Raw genomic sequence first — 20,055 nt, forward strand, 5'->3', positions numbered from 1 at the left:
AGCACGGCGCTGCCTATGTATATATGTATACGTGTGTATTCCTATGTATGCGTGTGTGCGTGTTACTCATTAATATTTTAATTATTGAAAATGTGCGCGCGCGCGTTCAAATAAGCAACGTTCTATGTGTGTGTGTATGGTGGATTAGGATTTACATGATTTGAGGCAGGTCAAGATCGGCGGTCGGCTACGCCGGCGTATAACCGATATGTATGGTGTAGTAGGCGAGAGCGCGGGCATAGGCTTCCTCCTCCATTCATACTTAAGCGGCGATGGTTATGAACGGGCGCGCACATTATGTAATGCATCGTCGGCAAGAGGTCTTTTTATATCCTCCGCGTAGCTAAACGCAAAAGTGCGCGAGCGCTCTCTTAGCTCTTGAAACTTTCATAATAATGCATATCGACAGGTACTCGATGCACAGGGATCGCTCCTTCTTTTCCTCTCCCTCGTTTGCGAGGACGCGTACACCCGTCGGATTTGCACACCTTACATCCGTGTTTACGCGCGCGCGTATTTGAAAGAATTTATTCCGTTATATAAAATATAGGTATGCGTATCCGCGTATTTTGGAAATGACATGAGCGCAAGCTTTTAAACGTTGTATGAATTTTAATGAGAGACGCCGATATATAATGCGATAGATCAATTTCTACACACACGTTTATCATGATCATCGAACGATGACAATACATATATAGGTTTTTCAGGCGCGCTGTTCGATAACAGTTAAAAATGTAGCAATTCTAATAGACTCGCGCGTATATATCCAATTGAAAAAAATTATTAGGATCGGAATTATTGATATCCGATCGATGTTTCCATTTCTCTTAGAAGCTAAAGAGCGTACAAGGCGAGGCGCGAAAGAAGAAAGAAGCGATATCTCTCGAGTCACGCGCGGGCAACACCTGCTCTCGCTGTAAGTTCGCCGTAGCGTTAAATCAGAAATAATTAACCGCGAGATATCGGCGTCTTCTCGCTCGGGCGACAATCGCGCCAACAACTGTCGCTCTTCGTACGTTCGCATCACGCGCCGACTCTTACATGCAGATGCACGATTATTGCGCAGCCACACTTCATCAGCTGCCATCGATGCAGCGCGACGCAATATACGTGTTCTCCCGGCTCGGAGCCCGGTGATCGCGTTATTAATGAATTCTGCGGTTCGGATCGACTGCGGCCGAAGCGAAAGAGAGAAAGAAAAAGAGAGTGAGACGCGAAGAACCCCGATGCAATCGGTTGCACCGAACGAGTTTCGAACGGGATGGAAGAATAGGTGGCATGTAATATACGACGACGTTTATATTAATGAGAAATGTGCCTCCGGGAGGAGACACGTTGCTGCCCTCTCCTTCTCCTTCGAGGCCGCCAATCATCGATTGCCAACCGACGACTAACCGACCGTCTTTTATTGTTGTTATTATCAATGCGTCGGTCTTTCCGTCCACGACCCGTTATATCAATGTCGAGCAATCGTCGATCGTTAGAAACGGCCGGTAGTTAACGGTCTTGCCGCCGGGATCGCCGAGAATGATTTAGGCGCAACTTCGACTCTGCCCTCGCGGCGTGGCAATCTAAATTACGACAGGAGAGAGAGAGAGAGAGAGAGAGAGAGAGAAGAATCTTAAGTGTTGGAGGCGAGATTTCATTGTTCCAGCAACGGATGCGATTACGCGCGCTAAGACAAATATTTCCTCGATGTTCGCAAAAATGTCGATCGACGACGGTTTATTCTATGATAAATTGCGTTATACGAGTAATTTACGCTGGGAGAAGTGTATAATGAAATGATAAATCATTCGCGCTCGATGACAACTGCAAATCTGCATAGAAAATGAGGCCCCCGCTGGAAAGTAATAACTATGCAGTTTTCAGACTCGTTGTCATTGTATATAACTGCAATGCGTCGTGGATGCGGACTCGCGGGCACGCGAATGTCTCCTCCTACGCAATTTTATCCCTCTAGGAAAATTGCGTGGAAATTTGCAACCGCCTCTCTGAATGCCGCTTCTAACACTCGGCAGATCGATTACAATTATTGATCGTATACGTCGGTAGAACGACGAAATTATGAAATCCACGGATCGTATCTGATCGCCGATGCGTGGAAGCGGGTTAATTGGAATCGTACTCGCAAAGTCGACGCGAAATCGATCATACCGGTCCGATGCATAGACCGGTCGCTCGGTCGCGGGCTTTATCCCGCTGCTAATCGATAAAATTATGACGAATGGCACCTCGTGACGAGGCTTCAAGACGTCGGCACAGGGGCTCTCTCTCTCTTTCTCTCTCGTCGTCGAGGAATTGGGTTACACGGTCGATGAGTCGATCGTCGGAACGATCGATCGCCGCGTCGTAAACCTGAGTGATCGCTCTCCCAAGAACTCATCGATTGGAAAAAATTAAAAAAAAATTCAAGACAAAAGTGCCGCTCCGTGCCGCAACACAATCAAGATTTATAGACCATGTGTGTCTGTGGATTTTGAAATATTTCAACGGATTGTACGGCGATCATCTTAATTGTAAGTGATTAATTAATACGACCCAGGCATTATATATGTACGCTTTGCTATACATATTGAAATATGCTACTTAGTTTGCGCTTGTACTTATCACTGTTGAAAATCCAACTCTGCACGAAGAGAATCGATATCATGTTATATTTAAAAAAAATCAAGTACTCTATTATCTTTTACGTTAATTATATATTCCATAATCTTTTTTCTGAATGAAAATAAATTATTCGATTTTTTTCGATAAAGTTACGACGTGAAACTTTAAAAACTGTGTGTAAGAGAGAGAAAAATTGCGTGAAGATAAGCATTTTAATTGATGAAAAATATGGCAAATGTCGAAAATGTTAATCCGCTTAATTAAAAAGGCGCGTTTTTAATTATCTGTCGAAATACTTGATAACGATCGGATAGAATGACGGATTTTATTGTGCACGATTACATTGTGCATCGCACGGCTGCATCAAGTTACTTGTCATTTTATGTGGGAAAGGCGAGCTGAAGGTGACAATAATATCACCTGGAATTATTATCGGCGTCGAAGTAACGGGGGCGAGGTCCGCGCGGTACAATGTTCGTCAATCGATCGATCCTGCTCGCCTATCAATCAACCTTGTCAAAAATAATCGATCGACGTGACAATTCGAAGCTGACTCGCCTGGTGCCGGCGAACCAGAGCAAACACCAAAGTATCCAATCAATCAAGCCAGACCGGTCACGCGTTTTCGTCCGACTACGCAATAGAACGAGTCACAAATATACAGGGTGACACGTTTGTATTTAATATACTGCACGAGCCGCGCGCACGATACGTCAAGTGATTTTTTTTAATTATATCCGGAGCTCTGTTATTCACTGCTGAATATCAATATATTGGTAGATGTATAAATGTGACATTATGTATATGTAATTCGTTTTTGTACATTTTATTATGTGTATGTGTGTGAAATGTATAATATCTCTATTACATTAAGATATTGATCTAGTCTAGAATGACAGATATTATTTTCGTCCGTATTAGATACGGTCAGAATTAGAATGCATCCATTATGATATGTGATATGGATTTGAAATCGCAATAAGCTGTCAAATATTTTATACTAGACCCTTCTTGTTGCGAATTGTTAAAGATGTCGCGTGATAAGCTAATTGCGAGAACGTTTAATTATATATTATAAACTTTGCAATTTTATACAATTTGTAATAAATAAAATAATTTAATCAATTTGAGAAACACATTTCCATTTAAAAATTAATATGGAATTGCATTATGTATTACATATATAACAAAATTAATTCCATTATACTAAAATGTTTAAAAAAGCGAATCTAATAAATTTAATGAACTTTAGCATAAATCTATCGATAGAAAGAGTGAAATTATTTCTCATTAATTCCAAATTATTTCTCAATTAATTATCTTTAAATATATATTTATACTTTTCTAAAATATTTAACAAAAGAGTATCGTATTTTATATTCTTCATTAAATTAAAAAACTAATCTTCTTAAATCAATAGAAAAGATTATGCATCTAAAAATATAATTTTAACAACACATTGAAAAAAATTGTCACATTAAACAAATAAATACTTTATGTCGATGGGAGGAAAATGACATCATCAATTGGATTCAGTTTACTACATAATACATTACAAATAGGCAGGATCGATCGAAGCGGAAAGAAAGACATAACTCGATACGCGAGTATACTATATAGAGATATGCGGCGACAACCTACGCTGATGCGTACTCGACGCGTTTCCCTAAACCCACGGGCTCATTACAACCTGTCTTGCGGAAAGGACAATCGCTTCTCGCGGTGTCGTCAGCTCCACCCAGACGACGTCGTCTGCGTCGTTGTCGTTGTTATCGGCGTCGTGCTCAGGTGAGATCCGCGTCCTCGGAAGGCAATGCCCCGCCACCTCCCGTCACGAAACTTCCCACACGTGCACCACACGTCGCGTCGCGTCGCCGTGTAGTGATTCACCGGCTTACACGCGACTCCGATACCGTTACACGTGTGTAGGCACACCGGGCTACACGTGTGCGCCGGCATGATCTGGTCGGCGTTGCCGCAACGTGTATATGCACACACTAGTCTACAGTGTCAGCCGAAAGTCTGAGATCAGCGTACGAGCGATGTAGGAATCGTGAGAAGTAAAAGTCGAGTGTTTTAAGGAGAATCTATATTATTATTTCTGTCATACATCTATATCTTTTTCTTTTATATTGTTTTCATTCTTTCTTTTGGTTACAACATGATTGCTTTTGCTTTTCCAATGGACATCATTTTTAAATCTCAAGAAGATTTGAGGAAAAACAGAAGGCAAAAAAATCTTAATTCGCTCTAGCTTGACTCCTTCCGCAAGTAAGTACATGTGATCCCATCACGATTTAATATACATTTCCAATACATCTGTCTCATAAGGTCTTTCATAGGTCTGTTCTTTATAGTTGAATGGGTTGCACTAGTTCAGAGTTTATCTCATTTTTTCCAATATGGAATAAAAAAGATAAACTCTGAACTCTCGCGAGCAATCTTTAATATTTGACCGGTACTGTACATAGTAGCTCGAGACACGTCACTACGAGAGATCCTAGATTCTCCTCAGAATACCGTCATACAGAACGAGAGAAAGAGAGAGAGAGAGAGAGAGAGAGAGAGAGAGAGAGAGAGGGAGAGAAAGGAAGAGAATAGTGTGTGTTTGTGCGTATGTGATCTATGCGTTATGGGCTGCACTCGCGGCATCATATACATTGTTGCTGACATAATACGCGCAATTATTATCCAATGTTATCAGCGCGCTTCCCTGTTCGTGCTTGCATACGTGTAAGATGCGAGATGCTCTACTGTCGCGTACAATCACCGCAGGGAAAAGTGTGAATGAATACGTCGCATCGTCTCTACGACGTTTTACGAGCGCAATTACCATATCTGTGTTGCACTGGGTAATCACGCGTGTGACGCAGCGTGATCTCAGAGCCGGTTGATCTTTCAGTAATCGTTAACACTGCCGTCAATAGCCGATCGCGGTAATCGCTGATGAGGAGGATCGCCGAGTATCAACCGTTTATTTCATGTCTCGACACGCCATACTTCTGTGTGTGTGTATGTATGTGTGCGATGGATTAAATTGTCATTTATAATGTGCATAAAAAGTAAAAAAAATTATCGTATATTCATTTCATATTTCTAGGAACTTTAACTCATGTTTCAATGTTCTTAAAATTCCGTTTATATTTTCAAAAATGCAAATTCTCCAAGTCCAAGTATTTAATTATAAGAATGTATAACAATGTACCTATATGAAAGAACATCTATGATTTTGTTCCCATGTTATAATTCATCGTCTCGCATAACATTCCATTCGTATAGTATAGAATCATTTATCGTGCTTAATGTGCAACGAGCGTATAGAACATGTCATATCTACTCATTCCGTATAAGGAACAGGTGGATACAATCCACGCGCGAAGATTGAGTCATCAACATATAGACACATTAAAGAACTAGAAAAACATTGTATAATATATGAAATATCAAAGATAAGTTTTGCGTAAAATACTTGATATTTAATATTATAGAAAAATTTATAAAATGTACGATATATATTCAAATTTAAATTTATTATTTTATTTCGGTTTATTAATTTAATAAATTTATTATGTTCAAATGTTAATTTTATTTTATAAGTTATACATATACGTACGTATATATATTTTCCCATACATATCTCATTGAAATCTTGGAACTTTAATTAATTACGTACAAGAGTATATATTTTTAATGTTTTACTATTTATATATAATTGTACATAATTTTTTCTATTGAAATGGATCAGTCTATGTATTTCTGATTTAATCTGGCTATTCTTTTACGGCACGTGAATGGCATTACGATGCCTTACAAGCATTATGAATTCTTTTCTTATCCTAATTATAGAATTCAACGATTCTTTGTCGTTCATTTCGTAACATGCACATGTGCACAAACGTGCGAAATTCAACTAGAATTCACGCGGATTCGACTATTATACGTTCGTATAACTTTCACGTGTTGCCACTCATTTGCTCCCCGATAAAAATAACGGTATGATTTAAAGTAGCTAAAATGCCAAAAACTCCACATGGCGTTTATATTAAGAAAAATAACGATAGAAGAAGATATACGAATACGCGCGTACAGCACAGGGATGATGATTTATAACAAAATCAGCGTAAGAGACACGTTGCATTGGCAACGCAATTCCCCGCTCTCGCATAACGAAACACTTCTGTCATACAAAATCTGGAAAGCAGTGATGTGAGTAATCTAGTGAGTAATTCACGGAGGAATTTTTCCTACTGCGTCGACTTTAGATTTACTGTCCATCACGCTGGAATCTACGCGCAGTCTTGTCAAACCGGTTTTTTATCTTTTTGAAAATTAAAGATAGAGTGAGAGATAATTTTTTCCAAACTTAGAATTTTAAACTATGTTAAAATTTTTAAGTGCCGTGAAAGAGCCAGCTTTTATGTAACATGATATGTATATGTATATATAATTCGAAGAGAGAAAGCGAGAATAGAGATAACCGGATAGACACTCAGTTCCTGACATAATTCACTGCTAATTAATTAATAAGTCCATCCTATTTAATTAATACAAGCCTATCTGTCGCGACGGTATTAGTGTATTTATGTTATACGTAATACAATGTTGCTTTTCAAATATTCAAATCTTTTACACAATTTTTCCTTTGCAGACAGCCGAGAAAGCTGTAACAAAGAAAAAAATGTTATCAAGCGCGTGCTTATATCAACAAACTTGAAAATGTTGAACCTATATGTGAGTAATGATTGACAGATTGTTGATTGATTTTATCGATAGATTCTATCTAATCAAAATAAAATTATAATTAAGGCATAATAAAAAAATCGTAATATTTGTTCAATAAATGGCATGATAAACGATTGTCACGTTTCGAAATATTTTCTTTACTGATATTTTTAAATCCCGACATTTCGACGTCAACCTAGAACTAATAGCCAATAATTTTTACAAACTCGGCAGGACGTCAAGAAGTAGCGCGTCGAAATAACAAGAAAGACCTATGTCGAATAATGTTACGTAAAATATGGATCGACGATTACAAGAGCACGACAAATATACAAAACAAATGCACGTATGTGCGTTCTTGACTAAAAGAGGAACAGTAATTTTTTAAACCCAGCGAAAGGGCAATAAAGAGAGACAAAAGAGAGAAAGCCGCCAGAAATGCGACCGGTAGTAGTAGGCGCCAGTTTTATGCAAATACCTGTGTAGCGCATAAGTTACGACGGAGAGCCCATCAACTTGGCGGCTCTTTTGAGCAATGTAACGTTTTGTATACTACAGCCACCCTGCTGAATCAAGTATTTCTACACACAAGGCGTGCCGATTTCCTCTAAAAGCCAAATTTAGAAAACGCGGACAAAAAGAAAAAACGCAAACATAATTCCGTTGTTGTTTCGCTGCTTGTCATTTATCTCACATTAATAATAAGTCGCTTTTGACGGTTGTTCATTAAAATTAAAGAATCGTTTTACGGTTTAACTAAAAATTGTAACTGTGTTTGAGAAAATTTAAAACACGTTATTGTTAAAGCTTACAGTGCGCATATATATTTTCCTATACATTTTAATCATTTTATGTCATTTAATTTCAACGCGTCAAAAGTAATTATAATGGCATAGAATAAATGAGCGAATGTCGAGAAGTTGCAGACAATATTGTTGGATGCGTCAGCTTTTTATTTTTGTCCGCTAATTTTGGAGTCGCTGTAACACAATTTCAAATAAGAGATGTTAATCTGTATGATCCAGATATCTTTAATAATAAGCTATCATTTATATATTGAATTATGCGTGTTTGGATGGAATCAAAAGTAATCTTTCAAAGAAACATTTATCAAATTGATATCACGATTTTACGAAAAGCAATACCAAGCTGAATCATCTTTCGTGGATATCATCTCACATCTGGAGATTATCACGATGTGTTTTAATACCTTTGAGAAATATGACATCATAGTTTGTCATTTTATCTGCATGAAACGGAAATAAAATAGCTTATATATACGCATCTGAAACATGTGTTATGCTGCGTTAAATAACTGTACTATCTGCTTTCTATTATATATAATTGCATTATTTAGCATTACGATACAACAACAAATAAAGAAAACCTAGTTAATTAAACAACGAAATAAAATATATCATAACTATTAAGATAATTATTTATTAATTAATATATACTAAACATATTTTTTTACAATGCATATAATAAGGGGTATTTTTTTATAATAATCGTTAATTATTATAAAATTTGTTTAACTGGTGCGTATACACATTAGTGGAATAGTATAATAAAATCTAATTAATAAGTGAAGAAGGAGAGAGAAAGGGGGGAACAATTCTCCGCATAATCTTCTCTCACATTTGCCAGAAATATTGTGTCGCGAGCTCTAATATGCAATACAGAAACACGGTGATGCGCTCCCATCCGGGTTAAACGGTAAACCACCAGGGACGGATAAAAATTAAACACCGTTAAGTTACATGGAAAATTTGCGCGTTCATCGGCAAGTAATAAAATTAATATTGAATTATCGGGAGAGAGAGAGAGAGAGAGTGCGAAAGAGGGAAGAAGAATATAGCGCGGGAGGGGCGGCTTTTCAGTTCGATGCATTGTTTTTCAACGAACGTACCATCGTGCGGTCGAGCTCGTTATCGATAATTAAAAATTGTCAAATGCACTTTGGCCGCGCGGTGCGGCGCGGCCTGGCGCGCATCACGAGCGTTGCGGAGCTCAGTTGGAAGTAGTCTGGGGATCACCGCGGGGTACTCACCCCGAAGGGGATGAGGTCGGTTCTGGGCTGGCTTGGTGTGTACAGTTGCGCAATCATTAGCCAGTGTATTATTACTCTGGACGGATATTAATTGATTTCGAAAATACAATTTTCTGTGCGAATGATCAAAACGCGCTGCGCTGCTACTTCGGACCCCGTCCTGACCGCGTTATGCCTCGTGTGTCTACATCATCAGCATATGCCTCTAGCGTTTGCTTTTCCGTTCAGATCGGGGCTCGCATATACATACGATATCCTCTGAATCGCTCCCTCCCCGCGAGCGAGGGCGATTCAAAGGTGCTCTAACGAACGGGCCGTATATGAAATGAAAAACAAACCTTCGATGTAGTCTCGGCGACAATGGAAAAAGGCAAAATCGGGCAAAATGTTGCACGTAAAAACAATGAGATTTTATGATAAAACTTTCAATTGCAATATTATTTATCGCGATTGCAAGGGAGAAAAAATTAATCACGGTTAAAAAAATAAATAAACATTTAAATGTTTACAATTATACTTCTTCAGTAAAATCGCGAGCGTATATAAAACATTTGAAGCGACTGGTTTAATTGTACAACACAAGCTAATGAAATTAAACCAAACGGACATACACACGTGCGTTCGCACACACATGTCACTCGTAAGAAGAAAATCAATTGTAAATCGTTTTAAATCGACCAAAAATTCATATTTTTCTAATACACGGATGAAAGATTAATACAGAGTTTAAAAATAAAAGCAGAGTTATATGAAATTCGATTATCTCGGATGAATAAAAAATCCATGAGTGAAGAGTAAGAGAATAAGAGGTAACATTGTAAAAAATCTGACACACGGTGAGAAGGTGAGAACCGCGTGTAAATCAAAAGCGTTTTATTAGCCCCTTCCCATTTTATTCGGATTATCACGGGCGAGAGCCGAGTCGACTGCACTTTTCATTCGGCGCTGGAGTGCGCGGCAAAAACAGAGTCGTCAGATCGAAAGGTACACATTGATTGTAATTCGAAGTGCAGCGATAACCTTTTGCGGCCATTCGTCGTGTGGCACGATTGCACACACGCGCAATCGGTGCGTGAAAATGGAAATCGAGCGAAATGGATTCGTTCGCTCAGAAAAAGCGCGTGGGAGGAAGATGGACGAGGAAGGGATGAAAGAGGAGAAGAGCGGGAAGGGTGTTTGCGCGCGCGATAGAGAGACGCAACGTTATCGGATCGCGCCAAATTACCACCGGGATGATTAGCTAATATTTTTTATTTCACGTCCGCCAAGGGCGGCGCGTATTTCCAATTCATTTTCGTCACGTATCCACGCGAGCCCTCATTTGTTCAACAAAGTTTTAATTGCGCTCGTGCTACAAATGTCTTAACAAAACCCTCCGTTTTAAAAATTCATGCTTAGAAGATGTTAATTTAAGATGTCTGAACTAGGACGCGTTAAATCTGGCTTCTTTTTGAAAATTTTAACCGAGATGTAATAGTCGAGTGCAGTAAGAGTCTCTTTGATTAAATGCGACTGACGTTGTTAAGAGCATGTAACTAGACAATCAAAGAAAGACGACCCGTATCATCACCAAGATTTGATCTTTCATTATATGCTTATATTAGCAAATACTGAAAAGAGATGTATCTTGAAGATGTATTCGTATGCTCATTGAAACATTATGTGCAAAGCTGGCTGGTTTACAACTAGCAGTCTCGTTCGGCAATAATCTTATCTTTCTTCCCAGAAATCCTTTCGACAGATCTTCCTTACGATGGAATCTTTATGGATTGAGCAAATGCACGCATAAAGTATATCTGTGCCGTGTCGGCGCTTTGAACTGCACGCATAAACTGGACGAATGCGAATATCTACTAATTAACTCTATCGATAAACGCGATCTTTCCTTCTCATTTTCACCTTCGTATCTTTCCATATCTATATACCCAAAGTATATATTGCGAGTTTCCTTCGAAATAGCGATAATTGAAGAGAAACTACTCGAAAGTTACTTATTATTAGTTGTCGCTTCATCATTTTGTTAGAAGAAAAAAATGAAAAGTAGGAAGTAGGGGGACGAACAATCTATCGTATATTTCAAGAAATCGCAATTTCTGACAAACTTTATAAAGTCTGCTTAAATATAATAACGAACAAACTCGAACATTTCTTCGCGAACCGGTATAAAAGTAAACGAGACTCTTCTATGTGTATTAACAATCAAATTTAAATTGATCAATCAAATAATAATATTTATTATTGTATATTATCCAATTTTTCGAAATGCAGACTTATTATTATCAAATCAAGTCGAAACTATCTGATAAACGTACTTTGATAAATTCTCTACACATCTCTTTGTCAAGCACAAATAATCTTCTACTTCTCATTCTTCATAGCCATTCATAACAAAGTCGTAAAATTATAGATTTGCTTGGCCGAGTAACGAGCTGAGAAGCAAAGATGAGGAAAACGGACGGACGAAAAGCGGAAAGGAGAGATCGAGCGGGAAACGAGTGGAAGAGAGAAACGGCTAGCCCCCGAAGGCCCGAATATCGATCTCATACATAATTAAATACCAACCCGGCAAAGCATCACAAAGAGAGCTTACTTCAGCTTTGATCTGCTGACAGACGGGCCCCGTCATCGCGGACTTCAATAGGCGGTACTGGATCGCGGGGGTGTGCTATTGACATGTATGTGTGTGTGTTTTTCTCGCGCGTGTGTATCCAGCAGCCTGTGTTTCACACACACATATACATGTGCACGCAGATACGAACACGGAGAAGTCTGTTTACGGATCCGCGACGTTCGCGTCCTCGTTAGGCGCGTATCTACACGTGTCGGTGCACACTTATATGTACACGAGAAAACTACTCCCCTTTTGCATTTCGCATTAGCTATCTGAAAGCTGTACGCTTATACTAACGAATAGCGCTGGAGAATTCATCGATATGGTAAGGAGAAACGGAAAAAGAAAAAGCGATTGGAAACTGTTCCAAGCAAGCAATGTAGCATGAATATTTGCAGAAATTCAATGCAAGCATACACTATGGTATATACATATGAAATACATACAGAAATTACAAGTATAATATTCGTACACGAATTAGCATGGTCTAATTCACAATATTCAAGAGCCGACATTTTCAGTTAAAAAATAATTCCATATAGATATCTTTTAACACACAAAATTTTGTACAGATGTTCAATGTATCATTAAAAACATTACAAACTTTCAAAACTAGTAAACAGGCAAAATACTCTTTCTTTTGGAACAAATGTAGCTTCGAGTTTCTCTTTAAATATTATAAAATAGATTTCATATTTAATATATAAAATATTTATAAATGTAACGAAATTTATATTATGCGATTTTAATGATTACAAGCGAAGCGCATCCGATAATCGACCTGCAATGTAAATGAAACGCACACGTTTTTTTCACACTGCTGCAATGAACAGTTTTAATGATATCTATTAACTGCTCATTTGCATACACGTGTGTATCTCATTAACGTTTCATAATGTCGCGTCAGTTACGCGCGGGGGGAGCTTCTTTTATTTGCATTCAAAATATTACAGATGTACTTCAAAGAGAGATCTTTTAACCCGGCGACATTGGCAGGTAAGCTTACAACGGTTTTATTATTAATCCGTTCACGAGAAATAAGGAGAACAAGCTCAGTACAACTCGACGAACATCCTGACGGGTCTTCATGGATGGATAGACGAGTTGACAAGCAAATAACTACAGGAGAAGAGAACGGGAAGATACGCGCGTGCTTTGATCCTTCTATATAGTATATATACATATATATCTTTTTTCATCCTTTCGCTCCTTTTTTCCGATGCGAGTCGCGTTCTTAAAAATCAGAAAATATATATATATTTTTTTGTTTACTTTTTATATCTAAAGGAAATCAGAACCATTATGTCGTGCCTAAATAGATCTGTCAATTCAGACATTTATCAAATCATAGTTTTAGCAGATTACATCGATTTATACATGTCAAGATTAACCTAATTTAATCAAATTAACATAAATTAAGATAATTATCACTCAATTATATCAAAAATATCGATTCTCTCTCTCTCTCTTATTATATCTCTTGCAGTTAATGCATATTATAATATTTATAAAATTAATTCAAGAACAATTGACACAATTTTCTGGAAAAAAAATGAAGAAATTATACATAAATATCGTTAATGAAAAAAAACCGTAGGACTTTTAGATTGATAAAAGTGACAATGTGTGTGTACCACAAGTGTGAAAAAAAGAAAAATGTATTCATTCGCAATAGAGCGTCTCAATTATCTCCTTTGCGGCACGCTTGCAATTCGAGTGCGAGCAAAATAGGAGCGATGACAGGAACAGATATTTCTTTAGTCGCGATATTATTACCAGCCGTTCTCCCGGCCGCGTTAAATTATAACGATGGCATCTCGATGGAGTCTGTCTCACGGTAAAAAGAAAACATATACGATAATTACCTTCGATCCACGCTGTTATCCGCCGACACATAAAAGCGGAATCTTAATCCTCCCATCATTACGCTTACGAAACTGACTCATAAATCAACAGAGTCGTAGCATTCCCTATCGCGAATGCGGACGAACGTGATGCAACGCGATTCTCGGTGGAAGAAGAACGACTACGCGCAGACGTGGATTTACGACGACGACAAATTTTCACTGTGCATTCTCGCGCAAATCGATTGCCAATGCAATCGCGATTAAACAACAATTTGTCGAAATTCACGAGGGTCGAAGTAAGTCGACTGATATAATGTAAATTAAAAGAAAAAACGATACCCCGGGTACAGCCGAGAAAGCAGCTTTGAATGAAAAAACTTTGTTCCGTGTTGTAGACAATCATGTAATTAAAATTTTTTAAATTTGATTTCCCGTTCTTCTTTTACTTATTATAATTTCACAATTTCGATACTCTGTGCTATCTTTGTTAAATTCAACTATTTATCCTGTCGAACGGACGACTTTGTCGATCGTAATTGTCCAAAAAATCGCCGATATATTTAAATGAATAATAATAAATTAATAATTTCATGAATCAAGAGATGAATTGAATTTCCAAGAGATGAAATAAACAATATTTATGGTAAAGTCTCTTCGTTTCCCATAAATTCATAATGACTCGTCATACGTACACTCGGGAGCGTCTCATGATGACATGATTTAATCGCTGTCCAATGATGTCATGTCCGCTTTCATTTTAAGTCCACGAATTTTAAGTTGTATGACCAATGGAGAATAGATTTATGTCTATATACATATACATATATATGTATTTAAATTCAGACATATATATCCATATATTTATAAATTTATAATTCATATATTTGAGATTTTTGTGTGCACATTTGTGTGTATGTGTGTCATCTGGTCATTCTTATTCTAATCACAGAGTAAATTCTCAACATCCATTTGCGAGAAAGTCGGTTAATTGTTTAAGTGTGCGTTTGTTAAAAACTTATTTAATTAATGACGAGAGACACGTGAGGGAATTTATCGTCCTGAACGATGTTTGTCACATTAAATTGTCTCGTAAATATCCGGAAATTGCCACAAAGTGTATGTGACGCACAATAAAACAGATCGTTTATAGCGGATTAATATAAAAAATCGATAAAAAAACATAAAAAATGCATTTAGTTTGTAAGATATGTGCATCAAATATTCCTATTTTGCAATTTTTATCAAATAAGAAATAAGATTTAAAAAAGACATTACTTTTTAAAGTTACTATTTTTTATCAATGTGATCCATTGCTTTAAGACTAATTTAATTTGTTTGTGCGCTACAAGAAAGAGAGAAAGAGAATTATCATTTAAGAAATATTTGACATTCACGCGTGCAAAAAAAAGAGATTTATTGTTATTATACAAATTATTGAAATTTTATTCGAATAAACATAAATCAAGCCACACACTAAAAGTTTAGTAAACACCTGTCAACAAATCTTATCTATAGAGAGACTTTTGAAACAATTCCTATGAATTGCTCAATGATATCTGTGTAAGCACAACCTGTCTCACTTTATGTGGATGCGCATCATGTATGCAATAAACGTCTATATATTCACACAAACGCAATATGCGAACACACTTTGCTTAATCCACGCAACTCTAAAGACTTACATCTCCCTTCAGATGTCCGAGACTAAAATAATAAACTAATTCACGTCAACGTTTACATTCGAACGTCAGGCATAAGTGTAAGCATAGCAGTTAAAATAATACATATGCAAATGTGGCAAGATGTCCCCTTTGTACTTTGTGTTTTCTTAAATTTTTCTAAATGCATAATAATTACGGAAGAAAATGATGCAATACGAAACAAAATCATAATAAAATTTTTGCAATTTATAAAGTTGTGTCAATCACTATCTCTTGAAATCGATTGTCAAATCATCGGATGGTGCAGTAATAAAAGTGAAGCGTTCGACCGTCAGAATTGACTTTGAGATTACTATCGACAAAAAGAAAATAACATTGAATGTATCAGTACGAATAATTCCGAATCATCGTACGGTAGAACGCACACATGACCGACTCACAGCGCGTTAATGCACCACTTTTGCAAGGATGAAGCAAGAAGATTGACAGGCCAGCTCTCTCTCCGATCGTAAGCGCTGCCCGCGCCTTATTCGACTCGTTGCATCTCGTTAATTGCATCGTGAACTCTCTCGATCCGAAATAAGGTTAACGATAAAGACGCGACGTCGTGTTCCTTTTGCAGTTTAAACTTCCGCGCGATTCGCTTCGCGTTCGCAAAATAAATATACTCTCTCGGTAAAAACAAAAATAAAAAACAAAAACACAAAAACCAGGCCGAATTGTCGCTTCGAAATCGAAGGCCGCGGTCTGACGTCACGATGGATCACGATCGAAGTGATCCATCGTTGTACCGCGACGAAAAATCTCTCGTCGATGACGCGGCTTTCAATCCCGTCACCGAGCCGGGACCCACTTCGGATAGCTTCAGTAACGCGGACCTCGCAATTAAAACGCACTGTCAACGCCAGCGTTTACCACATCCATCAGCCCGAAGATGGAAAGCGTGTCAAGAAGCAGCCCACCCCCCTCTGCCCCGGCGGGTGGCAAAAGGGTGGAGGTGTCCACTCGAGTGCGCGCCCCCGGAGTGCACTCGCTCAAAAATGCATTTTTTCAGGCGTGATATTGATGAACTGACAATTAGCGCGGATATGGGGTAAACCACACGCAGGGATGCATAGACACGCATATTCTCTCTGATGCGCGCTGCGTCATCCATGATGCAAATAGGGAGCAAGGACAATTTTCAGATGGAAAGATTTTTATGTGCGTATTATAGGTTTTTATGTGGGTGTTTATATATTAAATTAAAGATCAATTCCGTTTCCCTCGTTTATGCGCAACATTGACAAGTATTATAACTTACTTATTAAATATTTCTCTATCTGTCTTTAGTCTTTATTACAGATATAATCTCATTTGAAAAGAGATTAAAAATGCGGTTAAAAATATAATTAATCAAATCAAACTATAATTATATTTTTTAAACACAGATAGAAGAAAAATTTGGTAAATAAATTTCGCAAATTAAATCATTACTACTTTTCACGTAAAAAAACATTCAAACAAATGTAAACATTACTTGTCACTCTCTGACAGATTAAACAAGAATTGCAAGGGCAGTATGAATCTATTTGAAGAAATTTCTGTTTCGTCTACTGTTACGTCAATTTAACTATATAAAATTTATATGCGAAACCTCTACAATATATTTCAAATTAGATTATATCTATATAAGAGATGACTATTGAATAAAAAATTAAATTATATATAGATATTTTCTTTTCAATGTCATAAATCACCAAAGTGTTGTATGATATATAATTTTTTAATCTCTATTCTTCTCATTTGACTAGAACAGTGAATTGAAAATTTGACAGCAAATGTGACATTCGCGATGCTTTTTTTAATTCGAAACACATTACGGTTTCCATGTGTGACGTTTGTAATTATATATACTGACATTTTATCAATCAAAATTCGACCCAAATCGAAATTAGCCTGTCTAGAACATGTCGATAATCTCACATATTGCACATCACATCCAAGTAATATCATACTTTTGCAAGATCAGAACACGCGTTTTAATATGTGTCACTCGCGCTATAGAAAATCGGAGCATTATTATCCAAAAAATTTGTAACACATACACATATAAATTCTGAGAGATAGCGATAGAGAATGCAGAATAATGTGTGAGTGTATATACGTGTGTACATGAACGAAGCGAGAAAGAGGGGAAGGGCAGACGACAGAGAGAAAATCCGAACCGCGGCACGAGGACATGAGGCGAAAATAGAATCGCGCGGTGCAATTTAATCCGCGACTCCAACTCTTTGACGCGGCCGGGCACATATACGCATATACGATCGAGGTTAATACGGCGCGGCGCGTTAATTTCCAAGGGGTCCAGAAACAGTGTCGTTTCGCACAGACGATCCTACGTGCACCAGGATTACCCGCGATTCCGCCACCTGCTGCGCGCACTGCACTTTTGTTTATGCAAGCCACGCGCTCGCGCGACGATCACCGTGCTACGGTGATTTTGTTAAAGTCGTTCAGAGTCGAGAACCCGAATACTTTCCTTGCGCGCGCGACTCCTTCGCGGAAATCTTTTCTTGGAGAAGAAAAATGACGCGCGGGACTTTCGGAATTCATTATACTTTCCTCCAACAACTATTTACGCGCGAAAATTCGTCAACCAGAATGAAGATTACCGCGGTGAAACTTATCACACTATTACGATGTATGAAGTGTATTTATACGATATCTTTATATAATTATAATCAAAAGTTATTTATATAAAATTATTTTTTTGATTTCACATTCTAATGCCATATCGGCGACTTTCGTTAAACCCATAGGACAAATTTAATCGCGCATTTCAAAATTAAGAGAGAGCTGTTCATTTTTTATACAAAATTCAGATTCTTTTTTGATATCTCAAGAAAAGTGAAATGTATTCAACTATTGTAGCAAAAAGTTTGATGCTTGATATTAAGCAATATTTCCAAGATCTCCCGACACTTTACATCCTAATTTCTCGAGTTTTAGAGTAAAATTCGTAATACACATCGCTGTTTATTGTTGACTCGCCAACGACTGAACGAGTCCTACATAAATATTATTATCCCGATCATAAGAAAACACTCGAAGAAGGAATATTCACGCACGTTGACGCGCACGATTCACAAATACATGAAAAATGATCGGAAATGTGACACCAGCCACGCAGTAGAGCGGAAATATATGAATCACATTAGCACACTCACCACGAAGTAGTGATTCTACCGAGCAGGATACGTCGGTCCCGACGTGCCGTCACTGCCGACACCTCAGACGCGCCGATCCTGGACCAGCAGTCGCGATAAGGATAACGTGGCGTTGAAACGACGAGCATCTGGGCCACGCTTCGGTTGCGAAATCCTCGGTACTATATCACCACATCATCCCCACGACGAGCCGCGCATTATGACACGTAGGTGGGTATTTAAACCGCGCTCACCATTCACTGAACTTGATTTCTTTGACGTAGTAGTCTTCCGAGTAAGCACTCTGGCTCCGCTCCGAAACGTTCACTCTCTCATTCGATTCATCCGTCACCGTGCAAAGATGCGCATCGTCGCGACGCACTTATTTGTTAAAGTAGTCACCCTCCTCGAACGTAGTCGCCGAGAAAGAGCGACGATCTCGCGTCGCAACGTACATGGTCCATTGACGAAACGGAGCGAAAGTAAAGATCCAATCGCGACGGCAGCACGTGGCGCACTGACGACTCTGCGATCATCTTCCCCACCTCTGCCCCCTCCATCGTAACATCGTTTGCCCCTACTCACTCGTCCCCGCCGCATCAAGCAGCGCGGCACACTGCGCCTCCCTTACCCGCGGCCCTGAACTACCCCTACTACCGGCGGGGCGCCGTGCTTCTCTCGTGCTCGTGCATCCCCACCGGCCCTCCATCCATCCCACCCACGCCCTCATCCCACTCTTCGGAGTTCCCGAGAGTCTTTCTTCCTTGCGGAGTCACCCTTCTCGTCTTCCGCGGCGATGTGTCTCACGCGACTGATTCCTTTTTTTTTTTTTTTTTTTTTTTTATCTCTCGCTCCCTCTCCTCGAAACCGAGTTTCCTACCCCGATCCTCTTCTCGCGTTTCACCCTACGTCCAACTGTCCGCGATTTCTTCACACGCGCCGTCCAATTATTGGGAAAATTTCAGTATTTTGGCAAAGATGTCAGGGATTGCGCGTTCATGAAGTATAAGTAATGCAAAGATAAAAAATGTATGTCAATCATGTCATATTGAATCGAGACAGTTTAAGTCTTGATGAACGCGAAAAAAAATGCTCGGCAAGAATCAAGTAAAGGTATGATAAAAATGTATACGTACACGGTGGAGAGATTATTCTTAACAAAGTTTTTTGTTTCTGACTTGCAATCGTAATAATTTTGATAATAATTATTATGATAGGAATTTACAAATTTGTGCAATAATATGTTTTTTCGCAACATATGGAGACAAATACTCTTCATTTAAAAAAATATTATCTCAAATTTATCTTTTTCTTTTCTCAGATGAATTTATTTTAATAAAATGTTTTACTATTTATTTTCGAT

At 38.3% G+C, this 20,055-nt stretch overlaps 1 protein-coding gene across 5 annotated transcripts in view; it reads right to left on the reverse strand.

Moving 5' to 3' along the window:
- Positions 1-20,055, reverse strand: part of tio (zinc finger domain-containing protein tiptop) — a 140,047-nt gene that overhangs the window by 62,187 nt on the left and 57,805 nt on the right. Inside the window, exon 1 of one of the 5 annotated variants that reach the window (XM_029322082.2) lies at positions 18,714-19,199. The exons of the other annotated variants lie outside the window; for them this stretch is intronic. The gene's annotated coding sequence lies outside the window, so the exon portion shown is untranslated. Of the gene's footprint in view, positions 1-18,713; positions 19,200-20,055 lie in introns of those variants that run through there. 5 annotated transcript variants of the gene reach the window in all.

This window comes from Nylanderia fulva, unplaced genomic scaffold, assembly GCF_048542155.1.
Source record: "Nylanderia fulva isolate GAGA-0341 unplaced genomic scaffold, ASM4854215v1 Scaffold1, whole genome shotgun sequence".
In the NCBI taxonomy this organism is placed as follows: Eukaryota; Metazoa; Arthropoda; class Insecta; order Hymenoptera; family Formicidae; genus Nylanderia; species Nylanderia fulva.